At 51.3% G+C, this 17,720-nt stretch overlaps 1 protein-coding gene across 7 annotated transcripts in view; it reads left to right on the top strand.

The window, feature by feature from the left end:
* CACNA1C (calcium voltage-gated channel subunit alpha1 C) overlaps positions 1–17,720 on the top strand; it is a 556,614-nt gene that overhangs the window by 371,188 nt on the left and 167,706 nt on the right. The gene's annotated exons all lie outside the window — the stretch shown is intronic.

The following is a 17,720-nucleotide window of genomic DNA, read 5'->3' as shown; positions in this document are numbered from 1 at the left end:
CAGCAGCCCCCCATTGCGGAGGGCCCCCCAGCCCTGGGCACAGCAGGTCGGGCTCCCAGTGTCCGCTCCAGCAGACCCCAGCCCAGCCGGCTCCCGGGCTGAGTCCCCTTTCGGACCTCCCTCTGCTCCTGCTGTTCGGCTGGCGGTCACTGAGCCTAATTCTGGGCGTGCCTGCTGGGACGTGCCACCGTCCCCTCAGCGTGACCAGGTCTGGGCCCTAACTCGAGGCGGAGGAGACCCCCCGAAGCGGGCTGCAGCCAGACGAGCTTGGAGACGGGTCCGGGCCAGGAAGGTAGAGGGGGCCTCTGCACACCCACCTTTCCACCTGCACGGCCACCAACCAGGTGACGTCATCCTGCTCAGTGGGTGAAACCTCTCAGGGTGTAGAACTGTGGGAACACGAGGGATCTTGTATCAACCTGTCCAGGGCTTTCCGTACCCACGCAGGATAGTGGAAAGATCCTCCCGGGGTAACTGAATTAACCACAGCAGAGCAGAGAGAACCAGGTCTCCTGAGTGAAACCAACTCTCCCCGGGGCACCGCACTACCTCCTGTAAAGAATTGCGTGCGTCTTAGACGTTTACTGCCTCTGCAGTTACCTTAGAAGCCCCCTGAAGCCCAGAACTGTGCCCTGTATTGTCTCTGACTCCTGCATGATGCTGGCCTGCTCTCTGCTCAGGGCGGGAACTCCCTGGGTGGACAAAGGCAGGCGTGGGGGTCCCTGGGCAGTGGTGGCCTGTGTTAACTCCCAGCGAGTGTGGACCGTGGCCCCTCTGCTTGGCCTTAACCACTGGGCACTAAGGATGGAAACAGTGTACGTGATGGCTGAGACCCAAGGCCCGTTTGCAAAGCCTAAGTTATTTGGGTTTTCGTGGTCAGTTAGGCATCACTCCGTAGGCCAAACTCAAGGAATGAGAAGGCAGGTGAGAATCAGTTCGAACAAGACTTTAAGGGGTTTAGTGTGATGGTGCAGCCAACGCTCCAGTGGCAGGGACTGTGAACTGAGCCCACGCTTGGACCCAACACACTGCCACAGGCACGATGACGCTGACCTGCCGTGCGTGCGCTTTTTAGGGCCCACCCCACAGCCTCAGAGCACCGTGCAGGGCATCACGACGCGTCATGAAAATAAGTATGGTCCCTCCCCTGGAGGAGTTTGAAAATCTAATGGGAGTACACCAGGCAGCTTTTGCTGCAGGAAAAAACCATCCCAAACTCTCGGTGACTGAAAACCAGAATCACGCATCCTTGGCTCGTGTTGCGTGAGGACTCTGGGCCTGACCAGCTTCCATGGTCACCTCATCCCAGAGCCCAGGTTGAGGGAGCATCCAGCGTGCGTGCCTGCGGCCCTCAAGGCACGGGGCGGCTCTCGCCAGGGGGCACACGGTCAAACCACACAGGCATATTCTAGGCTTTTGCTCAACCTGGTTTATGTCATGGCTGCTCACATGCCAGTGGCCAAAGCAAGTCACCCGGCTACCATGGTCCCAAAGATGACGGGACACAGAAGTGTGCCGTCCATACAGAGAAGCACGGGTGAAGGGTTGTGATCAAACAGGCCACTATCCCTAAGAGACGGAAGGGGCGTTATTCACAGGACTGGTTATGGTGATGACTCTGGTACAGAGGTTCCTAATCAGAGACGCAGGGGAGCTGGGTCCCGCGGAGTAGCCGGGGCTCCTCCACGAGGAAGCTTCACGGACTGCGTGCCGTCCGTGTGCGGTACCGACGGCAGCTCTGCACTGCGGGGCTGGGATTCGTTCCATCGAGAGGGTGAAGGCGGGACTCTGCCTCTCAGATGTAAGGCCCTGCTGCCCCGCCGTGAATTCAGGGAGATGTTCTGTCAGTGAAGCTGGTGCTCTTGCAGCCATGGGGCCTGCAGGTAGCCCTGGCTTTCTCAGACAGCTAGCAGCTGGGTCTTGTTTTCTGTGGGTCACTGGTGAAAAGGGAAAAGCTCTTTTGGGGGCTTCAAGGCAGGGCTGAGCCAGCCTTTCTCACTGGGATGGCATCTCTGCGACCTTTTAAGTAGTGACATGTGTAGACCCAGGTGGCTAAGTGCCCCGGGCCGGTCTGGTTGATCTCGTCGAAGGCAATGTCACCGACATCTCCCGCTGCAGACCTGGACGGAGGCCTCCCTCCTCCGATGCCATAGCCTTTGGTTCTCCTCCCCGCCGCACCGCTCCCATCTCCTTCTCTCTGGACCTGCCGCTGCCCGGCTTTCTCCCCCATGGCAACGCAGAAGCATCTCTTATTGACACCACCAGGGATCTCCACGGTGCCGAATCCAGCAGCCTGTCTCGGGGCCGCTTACCTGACTCTCTGCAGGATTAGATTCAGCGGGTGGTCCCTTATCCTTGAGCCGTACCGTCACCGGGACGCTGTTCTTTCTCAGCTCTGCCCTCACTCCACTTGCTTTTCCTTGTGGGAGCCGCGGGCTGACTTCCCCTCGCCTTCTCCTCCTCTCACCGCTGGGAGCGCCAGCTCTGTCCTTGGGCCTCCTGTCTCTCTGCACCGGTCCCTGGTGGTCACGCCCAGTCTTCTGTGTGTCCTCTGATAACGCGAGCTGGTGCCGCCAGCACAGGCGTCTCCTCTGAGGCCGGACTTGCGCCGCCGCCTCCATCCCTTCACGGGCGGCCTAGTAGGCGGCGCCCTGAGCTCACCGCGTCCCCCAGAGCCTTTCCCGTTTGGTAAAGGTCAGCCTCATCCTTCCAGTGACTCAGGCACAAACCCTCGGCCTGTTTCTTTGTCCCACCCTTTGCTTCCGGTCCCTCAGCTCATCCTGCGAGCCATGCCTTCCAGATGCTCAGTTTCCTGCCGCCTCCGCGTCCACTGCAGCGCCCGCCACCCTCACCTGGACCGTCACCACCGCCTCCTGGCAGGAGTCTGTTTTGCCCTTTGCCCTTTGTCACAGCCGGGGCTCAACACAGCAGCCAGGTGGTCCTCTCAAAATACGTGCCACTGTTGCAATTAGAACCCTCCAGGCTCCCCACCTCCTGAGAGACAGAGCCCCTCTGCAGCCTCCCCTCCCCCCGCCGCCCTCCTCGGCCCCCCACCAGCCTCAGCGACCTCCAGCTGTGCCGCAGCTCACGTGGTGGGCCTTCCGTCCGGACGCCCTTCGCTCGGCTGGCCTCACGGCTGGCCTCGCCACCTCGGCGTCCGCGGAAACGGCACCTTCTCGGGGGCCTGTCCCGCCACCCGTGTCCTCCGCCCCCTTCCCCCCTTTATTTCTCCCACATCTCTCTCCACCCTCTTGCCCTCGTTTATCTATTTGTCACCCCTGGCCTCACGAGAACATAACCTCCACGAGGACAACAGTTTTTTTGTTTTGCTCACTGCTGTATCCTCAGCCTCTACAATTATCTACAGAAACGCCAGGTCAATCTTTGTGGGGTGACTGGGCCCCTCATGGGCTCCACGTGGCCGGGACGGAGCAGCCCACCCCTAAGGGACGCTGGTACTGACACCTTCCGTTCACGGGCGCCTCCTTTAGTGTTTCCGAAAGGCTTTTTTCTTCTAACTTATTTGGTCTTCATGACAACTGTGTGCTGTGTAGCTGTGCACGTAGGTGGTACGTAGTCACGTGCTGTTTCTGTAACAAATAGGCTAACTGGGTGGTTTGCGGGACCAGAAGCTCCAAGCCCAAAGAGTTACTGTTATTTTTTGCGTCCAGATGTGTATTAAATGCCATTGAAATCTTAGGATCACAGATTATGGAGAGAGAGAGATGCTTGTGCGGGTACAAGCCCATGAGTCATTTATTAATTTTTTTCAACAAAACCCACTGAGTACCTACTTCATATAGGACTTTTCTAGCTGTCTCAGGAGATACAGAAATGAGTCAGACACTAAGAGTGTTTTTAAAAAGACTGAATTGTCGAAGGAAATAATGTTCATAGAAATGATGGTAGAGAACAAAAATTGGAGATGTGCAAAAAGAAAAAAAGGTTGAGTACGACGTGTTGAATTCTGTGACAGGTGTGCTTTGGGGGACTCTCTACTTTGGGGAGTGGGGATAGAGACCAGGACAGGCTTCTTGGAGGAGGAGGACAGACCTTGAAGGGCAAGTGAGGAGGGGCCGCCAGGAAATCAGGAAGGAGGAGAGAGGATGGCTGAGGCCCTAGAGTTGTACACGGGGAGGCTGAGGATCGGGGGGCGGGGTGGGTCTCACTGTGGGTGTAGAAACCAGCTGACGCTCTCAGTGAGACGCTCTCGTGTAACTAAGGTTTGATCACTTTGCTCCGTCAAGATTCCCACAGTAAAGGAAGTGAGTGCCCAGGGCTTGTGAGGCCCCACTGTCCCTCGGCAGAGGTGCAGACAAGCAGGCACGTTGCACCACAGAGAAGCCACAGGGACGGTCAACATTACACATAACATCCGCGTCCGTGCAAGGCCGGGGCCAGGCTCGGCAGCCCATCCACCCCCATCCGCGTTTATTGATCACCTGCTGTGAGCCAGGTGCTGGGGACACAGACCAACAGGACACCACCTCCGTCTGCCAAGCTCCTGGATGCTGGAAAGGCTCCCGAGGATGTGAATTGTTGTGAGATTAGCTCGTTCTCAAGGAACTGTTATTTCTGGAGGCACACAGGTTAGAAATCAGCTTCTTGTCAAGCAGGGTTCGCTTCCTCACCGGGAAGTGAGGGGACCACGTGAGGCGAGGTCAGGCTCTTTCCTCCTATTTTCCTTTGCTCAGACTAGAACTGTTTCTGGAAAACAGTCAGCACCAATCAGTCGATTAAGTATCTGTTGATTGAATGCTACGTAGACAGCACTGGGAGAGACTTGAGCCGTGGTGGTTTCAGGCAAGAGCTCTTGAGTCAGACTGTCTGGCTTCTGCCCCTGACTTCCTCTGTGACCCGGGGGAAGTTACTCAGCCTCTCTGTGCCTTAGTTTCCTCATCTGTAAAATGGGAATAATAATAGAGCCTATTTCACATGTTACTAGGACAACAAAGTGAGCTAATGCATGCAAAGTGCCTCGCCTGTAGTATGTGCTCAGTTAAATGATAGCCATTGTTACATCACATCACTTGACGTGAGGCATGTAAAATAGAAATATCTGACAAGCACTGTCAAGACAAAGCAGATATACTTTATTTTTTTAACATCTTTATTGGAGTATAATTGCTTTACAATGTTGTGTTAGTTTCTGCTGTATAACAGTGAATCAGCTATACATATGTCCCCATATCCCCTCCCTCTTGGGTCTCCCTCCCACCCTCCCTATCCCACCCCTCTAGGTGGTCACAAAGCACCAAGCTGATCTCCCTGTGCTATGTGGCTGCTTCCCACTAGCTATCTATTTTACATTTGGTAGTGTATATATGTGAGTGTTACTCTCTCACATCGTCCCAGCTTCCCCTTCCCCCTCCTTGTGTCCTCAAGTCCATTCTGTACGTCTGCATCTTTGTTCCTGTCCTGCCCCTAGGTTCATCAGAACCATTTTTTTTAGATTCCGTACAGATATACTTTAAACATAAAGAATATTCCAGAGTTAAATAGCAACGCTTACCAGAGGCTCATGCGCAAACAATGAAATGGACTCGAGGGGCGAGTTTCCCAGTCACGGTGACAGGTTCAGACCTTTCCTACGAAGGAGGAGCATTTGAGCTGAGCCTTGAGGTTGATGCAGAATGGTCAGGGCTGGAGATGAAAGGACGTTTGGGATGAAAACCTAGTTTTTGGGGGCCACTGATGCAGGCCAGCCCAGTCCAGCATGAGGTTTCGCGTGGCCACGCCCATCACAGAGGAGGAGGCGGTGAGAACCAGGGTCAGCGGGGAGCAGACGGGGTCGGGGGCTGTCCGGATGCCACACCAGTAAGGCATTTTCCCAAGCAGTGATGCTCTTTCCTCTCTGTTAGAAATACTCAAAAACTGCGCTGCAGAGAGACAGCTAAATGTCTGGGAAACCTAAAGAATATCAGAACGGACGGTGCACCTTGAATTCCAGGGGGCTCATCCATCCACCCTGGACACAGCCAGCTGGGCAGAGCCAGGAGCAGAGCCAGACCAAAGAACCTCCCCGCCCCCAACCTGCACAGCCTCCAGTGGAGGCCAGCCCGGGCGTCCTGCTCTCACTAACCTCCCGCTGCAGGACCCTGACCCACTTTTTATTGTTCTTGATAGAGTGGATTCTTGACTGTAAAATTCCTGCTGCAAAATTTAAAACCTCGCCCGAGTGCCTAAGTACCCAGGTGAACCCTCCTCGTCCTGCGAGGCAGTTTCTCCCCAGAATGGGCTCCCCTCCTGGCGCTTAGTGGCTGTGAGATTGGCCGCCCTGATTAGAGAGGCTGTCAGTTAATCATACCCACTGGGAGCAGATTAGAGCTGCTGGAAGCAACTTTCCCGAGTGTTTCCACACTTTGATGGTTCAGAAGCGGTCCTGCTGTCCTGCCTGATACGTGCTCATTGGGAAGTTGGGCCACCGGGATTTGCAATCCTGCTCGGGGACAGTGGCCCGTGCCCGGTAGTGGGACCTGCAGTGGAGCAGGGCCCTGGCACCAGAGGTGGTCCCGGCAGGCAGCTCCTATCCGAGGACACCTCACCATTCCAGAGCTGACAAGGGAAAGTCCATCCGGAGCTGATAACTTGCAAATCAAATGACTCAGCCCTGAAATGTACAGATTTTGGAAACCGAGTCCCAGGGAAGAGCCCTGTTCAGAGCAGAGGCCCGAATCCACCTTGCTTCCCGCCCACCGGCCGCTTTTCCTGCTGCCATGTCACCATCTCCCCTCCTCCTGGTTCCTGTGATTTAACCCTGTCGAGAGCCCACGTGACGCAGGCGGGGCTGGTGCACAAGCCAGAGGTGCGCAGCCCATTGGGCTGCAGCCCACCTTCACCCCTGCCCAGCCCGCTGCCCCTGGACAGGCCTGTCACCCCTCTGCACCTCTGTTCCGCCTGCAACCTGGAGGGCCTGGGCTGCGGAGCCCCCAGATCTCCTTCCTGCCCCACGGCCTCACCGTCCGCCCGCCAGTACCCGCGCGGTGCCAGGCCGTCCTGCCTCCCCCTCCACCCCTCCTCCTCCCCCATCTCCGTGGACTTGGTCCTCTTCCCCCTCACTTTCTACTTTGATTCCTCTGCCTTTTCATCCCTTTTGTCCGAAAGGGGTCTTCGATGTCATGGAACCTTATCCAAAGTGAGGGACACTTACCAGGACGGGGCGTGTGCAGAAGGGCCACCCGCAGGTCCATCCTCCCCCTGCTTCTCACGGGCCGAGGCTGCCCGCCACTGCCCACCCCGTTCAGGAACCTTCCTCCACCACTTCTTTCACAGAAAGAGGAAGTGATAAAACCTTATTCCTTCCATCGTCTCACGGTGCGATTCCTGGTCAGGGTGTCTGAGTGGGAAGGGACTTCAGGCATCCGGTCCAACCAAGTGTCCACCCTGCAGACGGGGACGCTGCCTTGGACGAGCTGAGTGGCTTCCTCGCCGTCACACGGCCGCCTGGCACCCGGGACCCTGCACTGTCTGTAAGAAGGTGATGGCGGTCATCATGGACCCCTGCTTGGTGGTCTCGGAGCTTGCAGAGCCCCCTCACACACGTGACTCCCAGCCGCCCTGAGAGGGACGCAAAGCCAGGGGGTGTGGGTGCCCCCCACCTCCCAGCCCCGCAGCCCACAGAGCCCTCTGGGACACCGTGCATAGCCTGGCCTCTTAACATCCCAAACAGGTTCGCATCTGCGGGAAGAGGAGTCTGAAGTCGGCTCCCCGGGGCCGGCCTGCCCTTCGGGAGCAGAGCAGAATTCAGGACGGGGTCCCGCACACCCCGCCCGGGCCCCGGCACCCCTCACGTGCATCCGGGCGGCTAGGAATCCACGCCCGCCCCTCCCGCGTGGGATTCCTGAGCCGCAGCCACGGCCCCTCCTCCCATCCGGCAGCTCTTGCTCCTCCCCCTCCCGGTGTCCCCCAGGGGCCCAGGCTCAGGGGGTGGGAGGGAACCGTCACAGTGCCGGCTCTGCCGCGACCTTTCTGCTCCCTGCTCTGTGCTTTGCCTCAGTTTCTCTACCTACCAAGTGGGATGAATGACAGGTATTCCATAGAAAGGGGGGAGATTTTACCTGTAAAGCCCGGTGAGCTCCTAGCAACGAAGAGTCTTGTAAACCCACCCCTCGACGAGAGGCTTTCTGGATGGTGATGAGCCACAGTGACCGCTCCTAAGAAAAGAAACACAGCAAAGCAAGTTCGTTTAAACAGGGAGCGCGTTCCAAAAGCTCCAGCCCTGCTGCCGTGGAGTTTGACGGACAAGTTGTTGAGTATCAGTGACAGCACGTGGCTACACCAGGGAAGACCCCGTTGTTTGTGCTCTACCTGCAGCAGCTAAAAAATCACAGTGAGCAAGAAACTCCTCCTGTTTACTGACGTGCACAGACTCCCCCAGGAGGAAAATGTCCCGTTTTGATTTGAGAACAAAACGTAGGCGGTGATAAATGTCAGGGTTACCACCAGCTAAAGGCAATTTTGGACATCTGTGCCAGGCTCTCAGCTCCAAGAGCTTTATTGGCGGGTTAAACGGCCCAGTGGTCCAGGAAAGCGGGGACAGGAGCCCTAATTTACAGACAGGCAGGTATGGCCCCGAGTGCTTCTCCCAGAGCCGTGAAGGGAGATGCGCTCAGGCTGTTTTCCAGGGCAGGGACACCCCCTGTAGGACACAGGCCACTGTCATTGGAGGAGACACAGCTTGACAGCAGGTGCCCGCCTGGCTCTCGAGACCAGAGACAGGCGATACTTCGGGTGTTGGTTTATTTATGTTTCAATGGTCCCTGAACCCTGGCCCTAGGGGCTGATGAGAAACTCTTGCCCCTGCGGGCCTCGTGGTGAAGTGGGAGGTTTTCTGGGCCTGCAGTGAGGACACCAGGGATCCGAGTCTGGCCAGACATGTGACCTACCTTTTAACCTCCAACCCTCAGTTTTCGCATCTGGGAAAGGAGAGGGTTAAACTCTCTCAGCCCTTAAGTTCTCCTGAGCCGTATCATTCTGTGCTTCAATGACAGAGAACAGCAGTAAGCTGAGAATTCCTTTGGAATCACTAATTCTAGCCCGAGTCCCGGGCAGGGTGTGACCCTCGGCAGCTCCCAGCAATCAGTCCAGAGGGGGCTCTTTCCCAGGCACTGACCTTGTGCCCAGGACTGTGGCCAGTGGTGTAGGTCCCACAGGAGACAGAGCTTCTTAAACTCAGGAAGCCCCATTGTTGATTCTCCTTAGTGGCTGGCCCTTCCCTGGAAATCCCAAACCTGAAATTACAACCAACAGCACGGTGACGGTCACCTAATTTAAAATAATGGTCATAATAAAGGCCACTTAGGCTTACACGTGACCCATGCTTTATAAACACTGGAAAGAAAAATGAGGGGAGAGGAAGTGAAGACACAGCAAGGTCAGTGTCCCATGAAGTGATTGATATGCAGGACACGAACCCCAGCCACCTGCGACGCTTGGTCCGTCCCCTCCCGCTGGCTTGTGACAGTGAGTGGCTAAGGACACCAACAGTGAGGTCCCACTCCTTAGATTCAAATCCCCAGAGCCACCACCTGTTAGCTGTGTGCCTCAGCGTCCTGATCTATAATGGGGGTTAAAATTGCACTTACCTTGTGGTGGTGTTGTGAGGATTAAATACGTAAGTGCTTGCAGAGCATTTAGAACTATGGTCAGTGTGTAAGATGCATTCAGCAGATTTTAGCTACTGATATGTCTGGGTCCAACTCCCTGTCTGCCGACCTCAGGCTCCAAGTTGGGCTGGTTAGAGGAAGGGGAACTTCCACACTTGATTTTTTAAAATCCACTTTATTAAAGCATAATTTATATTCACTAAAACTCACACATTTTAAGTGTACAGTCACAAAAGTAAGAGCCTTACACTAGTATAATTCAACTTAACCCTCTACCCTATGTGAGCCTTACACATCTTCTACTTATACAACTCTTATAAACCCCACTCTGTTAACATTTCTTGCTTTAAACAGTCAATTGTCTTTTAAGTAAATTATGAGAAAAAGTAAAACATAGCCTTTTATGCTTGCCTACTTATTTACCATTTCTGGGACTGTCTAATCCTTTCTGTAGATCCGAGTTTCCTTCTGGTGTCATTTCCCACCCTGAAGGACATCCCCTGGCATTTCTATAACACAGGTCTGCTGCTGCTGAATTATCTCAGCTTTCATTATCTGAAAATATCTTTATCCTCTTCTTGAAGAATATTTTTGCTGGATATAGAATTCTTGGCTGAGAGTTTTTTTTTTTTTTTCAGAATATTAGAGAGGTTTTTCCACTTTCTCTTGGCCTCCATTTTCTCCGATGAGACGTCACCAATATTCCCATCATGGTTCCCTGTATATATGCTTCTTTTTTCGTGACTGTTTCTAGATTTTCTATCTTTGGTTTTCAGCACTTGCCTATTATTATGTGCCTCGTTGTATATTTGTCCTGCTTAGAGTTTTCTGAGCTGCTCAGATTCATCGATAAATTGGAGATCGTCATCAAGTTTGGGAAGTTTTTGGCCATTATTTCTTCAAATATATTTTTCCAACTCCAGTCTCACGCTTCTCTGTCTGGGACCCCAATTACTCTTATGTTTGGCCATTTTCTATTATCTCATCGGTCCCCAAGGCTTTGTTCAGTTTTCTTCAGTCTTTTTTCCTCTGTGTCCACAGATAAATTTCTATCAATTATTCTTCCAGTTCATTACTTTTTCCTCTGCCACCTCCATCTTCATCAAACCTATTCAATGACTTTCTCATTTCAGTTACTTTTCAGTCATAGAATCTCCATTTGGCTCCTTTTTATAGTTTCCATCTATCTGTGGAATTCCCTATCTGTTCTCTCTTTAAGACCATATACTCCTTTCATTCTTTTAATATATTTTCCTTTAACTCTTTACACATTCTTTAAGCTGTTTTAAAATCCTTTTCTGCTAAGTCCAACATCTGAGCAATCTCATTTTCAGTCCCTTTTGACTGTTTATTCTTGGTTATGTGTCACATTTTCCTGTTTCTTTATGTATCTTGTGGTTTGTTCTGAATACTGGGATCATGAGTCATATGTTGTAGAGACCTGGATTCATTCACCTTCCTTGATCGAAGGGTTGACTCTTCAGCAGGCAGTTCAGTTACCTGCTGCCCCGCTATGAACTTGTGGTTCTACACTTGCTGGTGAAGATTGATCAAAAGCCCAGGCCCCTCACCTCCCAGCTCGTTTCCCTTTCAGATCTTGTCAGAGCTCAGTGTCATCTTGTGAGGATGGGTCTAGAAGGCATCTTACTCCAGGGTAAGGTCCTGGCTCCTAAGATGTACCCTTTCTGGCATATTGATTGTCTAGAGTCTTAATGAGATGTTAACTCGATCCCTCCCACTCTGGCAGGCCCATGGACACACAGGGGACCCCTACACAAACTTCTGGGGCCCCGTATACCTAGCTGTCCCACCACAGCCATGCCAGATGCCCAGATTCTCAGACCAGTGGGACTGGAGTGGTCTGTCTGCTCTTTGCGCTGCCGTCAGGAAACCGTGTGCAGAGAACCAGGGTGATTATTGTGTTCATCTCTGAGGTTCAATTTTCTCAGAGATTACAGGCCTGAGCTACTTTATGTTCAGTTTTGGAAGACAGTTGCCGCTAATATTTTTGTCCAGTTTTTTAATGTTTATGGTGAAAGGGCTCATCTGATACCAGTTCCTCCTTTTGGAAATGGAAGTGTACTTGACTTTTAAATCACAAAATGAATGACTAGTATGTTAGCAGGTTTAAGTTACATATGTTACATAAGTTATACATGATATTATTTCTGAAGTAATATAATGCTACATTATATTATACAAGTTATATATTAATTCATTTGTCACACATTTACTGAGGACTTATTGTGGATAAGGGACAGTAGTAGTTGGAGGAAGGAAAGGTACTAGCATCTTTCTTAAGATATTTAGAAAATAACAACCCAGCAAATTTTAGAGCCAGAGTGGGCTTTCTCATCCAATGTCCTCATTTTCAAGATGTTGAAACCTAGACCCAAGAAGGTGACGTGACTGCCAAGGTCACACAGCTATTAGTGGAGGAGAGGAAATAGCCTGGCATTTTTTCCAGTAAATCTGACATCTCTTTAAAACACTAAGCATACGTTTGGAGATTTTCCCTAACAGAAAATTTGATCGGTGCCAAGGTCCCTATTGATCCCTTAGTGATTTGAGCCAAATTGGAAATAAGTCAGTCTGGAATCCTAAGAACATGCATAGAAAGGTTAATTCATGCTGTAGCATCACCATAAGTTGTCAGCAATAAACAAGCTTGGTTCTTTGTTAAACTCCACCTCAAGGACAGCCAGGAAGAGGAAGCTGTGAGTTGCCTGGTATAATGGTATTTGTCTGGGAAAGAGTTAAAGAGCTATCATCAGGGCTGTCTTAGGGACTCATCCTACCTGATAACTCATAGTGAGTATATCTCACTTGCCACCAAAATCTCGGAGACACTTTCCAGTTTTCCTAAAAGCCGCACCTTCTACACCTTTCTGAGAGGCGTGAGACTCAGCAGCAGCCATAACCAAACCATGACTCCCGCCTGTTTCATCCTCTTATCAGGCACTGCACACAGTGAGTCCCCAGGAACTTCACTCCAGGAAGTCCCGTCCAGGGTCTGACACTAAGAGAATTTGACTGGCAGAGATTTCCCAACCCTTTAAAAGATGTCCATCTATTCAAAGACCCAGTGACCTGGTTCTGGAGTGGGGCAGTAGGAACACATGTAATGAGGGGACTTCCCTAGGGAGTTTCTTCCTTAGGAAGCACAGGTCCCTTTTGCTTTCTGAAAATGGCAGGGGAGGTAATTTGGATTAACTGTCCTGCTGAGGACAATTAGAAATCCCTGGGCAAAATATTCTAAATCTTCTGTTTTCTACAACTTAGAAAAGATGCCTAACAAAAACAAATATGAGTCCTCACTGGAGAAAGGTAACATCATCAAGTTCTCCAATTATTTTGAAAGACAATTTTGCAAAAATAGGGCCTAACCCGCAATACAAAATAACTAGGTACACAAAGAGACAAGATAACATGAATGAAAAGGAGCAGAAACTATAGACAATAGAAATAGACCCACAGGGAATCTAGATATTGGAATTATCAGACATAGACTTGAAAATAACCATATTTACTATATTCAAAGAGATCAAAGACAAGGTCGATAATTTTCCAGAGAACCAGAAGATGTGGAAAAGAACCAAATGTAAATTTTAGAAATGAAGAATACAATATCAAATATGAAAATGCAGTGTGAATTGGGAATTCCCTGGCAGCCCAGTGGATAGGATTCCAGGCTCTCATTTCCATGGCCCGGGTTCAGTCCCTGGTTGGGAACTGAGATTCCACAAGTTGCAGGGCTGAAAAGAAAAAAAATGCAGTGAATTGATTGAAAGATTTTGCACAGCTGAAAACAGAATTATTGAGCTGTGGCAAGGTCAGGGGGAATATTGAGAATAAAGCACAGAGAATCAAAAGAATGGAAAATACAGAAAAGAATGTAAAAGATTGGGGAGTAAAGGCTGAATTTATGAAATGGGTTTTTTCTACATCTATTGATAGACTCGGGATTTTGTTTACTGATGTGTGAATTACATTTTAACTTTTATTGAAGTATAATACAATGGTTAACTTGCTGTAGGAGGGGGTAGTACCTGGAGGGGCATGAGTGGGGCTTCATAGAGCGGGTGATGTTCTATTTCTTGATCTGAGTGATGGATACATGGCTGTTTTGTGATAAATCATACACCGTAACATTTTTATTTTTTACATTTTATTTTTTACACTTTTTTGGATGTATATTTCACAATTGTTTTCCCCAAAATGTCTAAGACAGAAGAAAAAGTGCAGACCCAGGCATCTACGTCATTGGCAGGTGCCAAAAGAAGCCTGCATCCTAGTTTTCCTGTAGCAGAAAGAGACAGTTTGTCACCAGCAGGGAGGCAGCATATTCAGGGTGGCAGATCATGATCCAGTCACTTCCCGTGGGTCAGAGTTGCTGTGAGAGACTTACTTTTGAGAAGGACTGGGAGGCCCCATCCGGGGCCGGAGGGAAGAGGCCATGATCAGTACCGGCATCTGCCTGGTGCAGGGTCAGAGAGTCTGCAGTGCATTTGCCGTTTCTGCTGGGACGGTGGCTGAGGGTGGAGGCCTTAGGGTCAGTTGGCTTGGTTTCTAACTCCAGCTCCTGGACAAGTCATCGGTCTTACCCAAGCCTCGGCCCATTTATCTTTATCAGGATAGCTGGAGAATTAAATGAAATGATGTGTAGAGCACTTCGCCCGGTGCCCAGCTTATGCCGGGTCCTCAGGAAATGGGAGTTGGTGTTGCCATCACTCTTGTTCACTTTGGATCAGAATTTTTTAATATTTTTCCTTTGAGTTCTTTCCAACTCATATTGCTAATACAAACAATTAATTCAACATGAAGGTTGGTATTTTAATTACTCTTATAGTTGGTAATTTATTAGGCAGCAGAGTATCCACCATCCCGTTCCCAGGCCAAAACCCTCCTTTAGTGCTCACCAAAGCACTTGTGGGATGCAGAAATTTATTAAGATGGAAAGGTTAAATTAAAAATAAATGAAAAGCTCTAATGAATAAGGACATCTTAATAAGAACAGGCAAAAAAATAATGAAGCTGGAGACTGTAGGAGCTGTCCAGGTCAGAGCTCTTCTCCCTACATCAGGCACCCTTGAACCTCCATGTGACGAGCTTACTCCTTAACCCAGGAGAAAACTACTGCCTTCCTAGTTCTAAACCTATTTTCTCTTGAAAGCCATTAATACTGTGAGGCCATTAAAAGTGTCCATTGCTTCATTAGCCAAATGAAGCTGCAAAACGTGATCTGTGAGATTCATCATGCCTCCAATATCTAGCCGGTACGAACTGGTCATCTCAACCTGATGTTGATGGTGATGATGAGGATGTTGATGATGGTGATGGTGATGATGATGGTGATGATGTTGATGATGGTGATGATGTTGATGATGTTGATGATGATGGTGATGATGGTGGTGGTGATGGTGATGATGGTGATGATGGTGGTGATGATAGTGATGATGGTGGTGATGGTGGTGATGATGTTAGTGATGCTGGTGATGATGATGGTGATGGCGGTGATGATGGTATTAAAGATGATGATGTTAGTGATGCTGGTGATGATGATGGTGATGATGGTGGTGATGGCGGTGATGATATTAAAGATGATGATGTTAGTGATGCTGGTGTTGATGATGGTGGTGATGGTGGTGATGCTAATGGTGATGATGATGATGTTAATGATAATGAGGAGGAGGAGGAAGATGGTGATGGTAATGATGATGGTGGTGATGATGAAGATGATGATGGTGATGATGATGATGGTGATGATGGTGGTGATGATGATGATGGTGATGATGGTGGTGATGGTGGTGATGATGTTAATGATGCTGGTGATGATGCTGGTGATGATGATGATGTTAATGATAATGAGGAGGAGGAGGAAGATGGTGATGGTAATGATGATGGTGATGATGATGAAGATGATGATGGTGATGATGATGATGTGGTGATGCTAATGGTGATGATGATGATGTTAATGATAATGAGGAGGAGGAAGATGGTGATGGTAATGATGATGGTGATGATGGTGGTGATGATGATGGTGGTGATGCTAATGGTGATGGTGATGTTGTCTTTGACGATGATGACTGTGATGATGATAAGAGTCACAGCCACACATACTGATACAACATGCATTTCTTGACTCCAGTCGGGCGTGACCGTGGAAGATGAGGTCCCAGATGTGGCTAGTGAGTTAGAGTCAGAGGACATTTATCTGATCACTCTCCCTAAGAGAGGACTTGGCTCACAGAACTCAGAAGCTCCCGGTTTACTAGAGCAATGGTGGTGCACGTAGAAAGCCGGCCTCTCTGCGCCCACAGTCCTGTCTGCCCCACGTTGTCCATGTGCCGTCATAGCCCCTCTCCACCTTCTCCACTCTGCTCTCTGGCCTGGGGGGCTGACCACTGGGCTACATCAAAGGCTGCCTCCCCTCTGCCTTCCAGTTGGGTTCAGTCAATGACACGGTTTTCACGTCCCCAGACCCTCCCTGCAGGCCGTCCGGCTGCTCCCCTCAAGCCCCGCCCCTGGCAGACTGCTCTCCTTCCCGCTCCTGGGAACTACCTGTTTCCTGCTGGAACCCACTGTCCTGCTGCTTGTAACCTGTTTTCATTCTTTCTGCAAACAAGTGTTGAGCACCTACTGTGTTCAGCTCGAGCAGAAGGGGGTTTGAAGTCTGCCTTTTATGATGGAACTACTGCAGCTTTCCGAGCAGGGCCATCTTAGGGTGAGCAATGGGCCAGGGCTGCAGAATGCGTTGGGGTGGGTGGGAACTGGAGCCAGGAAGCCCGGTCACCAGTCCGGGCGGGAGGCAGTGAGGACAGCAGTGGCTGCGCTGGGAGGGCAGATACGACAGGCGCCGTGGATGAAGCGCTGTCTGCGTTTGCTGAGGAAGTAAGCCAGGTGACTGCCAAGTGTGGGGCCTGGTGGGGAGCGGTTTTAGGGGGAGGCTGTGAGTTCAGGGTTGTGTTTCTTGAGGGCGAGGAGCTGGTAGGACAAGCCGGTAGAAGATCCAGTAAGTTTGTGGAGTAACAAGGCTTGAATTCAAAAGAGAGAGCAAAAGGTTGTGTAATTGCAAATTCAGACTCACCTAATGGTGGTGACTTGAGCCTTTAGGAGAGAGTGAAGTGAATGGATTTCCTGAGAGAGAGAATTTAGAGAGAAGGAGTTTAGAGAGAGAGACACAGAGGATAGAAGACAAACTGGAAAGGGGCAGAGAGCAGCTTCACCCCGACGGCTCACACGCCCCCTCTTCGGGGAACCGTCTGCTGTTCTCCCAGCTCAAGGCCGCATCTCCCTCCTCTGTGCGTCCACGGCTCTTTGGGCTTCATTCTTAGGCCCGCTGTCACCCGCGTCTGCGATTAGCTGTCTCCACGTTTGCCTCCCCTCTAGCTGATGCCCCTCCTGGGCAGGGACTGCATCCTTTCCGTCTTTGTAATATTCCCCAGAGTAAAAGAGCTCCAGAGGGAGGGAGGGAAGATGGGAGGCAGAAAACCAACTGTGGAGTGGGAAGAGCTGAAACTGTACAGCATCACAGAGACAAGGAGGAGAGAGTTTTGGAAAGAAGGGAGAAATCGGCGGTGTTGAGCCTGTCGAGGACAGTGATGATAGCGGTGAAGGCGTGGGTCGGCCAGCGGGTGACCGTGAGCACCTCTGAGGCTGCAAGCTCGGTCCGTCCGCGTGGTGACCACGGCCCGCCATCAAGGGGGAAGGTTGCCATTGAGCCGCCCCACTGGGCACGAGGTGGCAGGACTCCGCGGGGGGCGTTTCCTGCTGCTGGACGGAGAGATGAGGGCTCCCCTTGGGGGCAGGCGCGGCCCTGCCTCGCTCTCTGCAGCGATGCCGTGTCCGGGAAAAAGCAGAGTCAGACCTTGGTAAAGAAAGCTGTAGTCCGTGTACCCGCGAGCGGGAGTGCTTTCTGTATCCGGGGCTGTACCGACTGCACCTGACAAAGAGGGATGTGACCCGGCTCCGGCGACGGCCCCGTGACTGTCCAGGAGTGGCTGAGGCCTCCCAGGGCAGCAGGGGCGCTGGGCCCCCGAGAGCAGAGGGGCCGGTGGGGCTGCAGCTCCGTGGGGAAGCGCTGCTGTGTCTGGCCCGGGGCCATCCCGTCTTGGA

This window comes from Balaenoptera borealis (genome assembly GCF_965194805.1).
Source record: "Balaenoptera borealis genome assembly, chromosome: 13".
NCBI lineage: Eukaryota > Metazoa > Chordata > Mammalia > Artiodactyla > Balaenopteridae > Balaenoptera > Balaenoptera borealis.
Note: the sequence above shows the minus strand (reverse complement) of the source record. Positions and strands in the feature narration are given on the sequence as shown.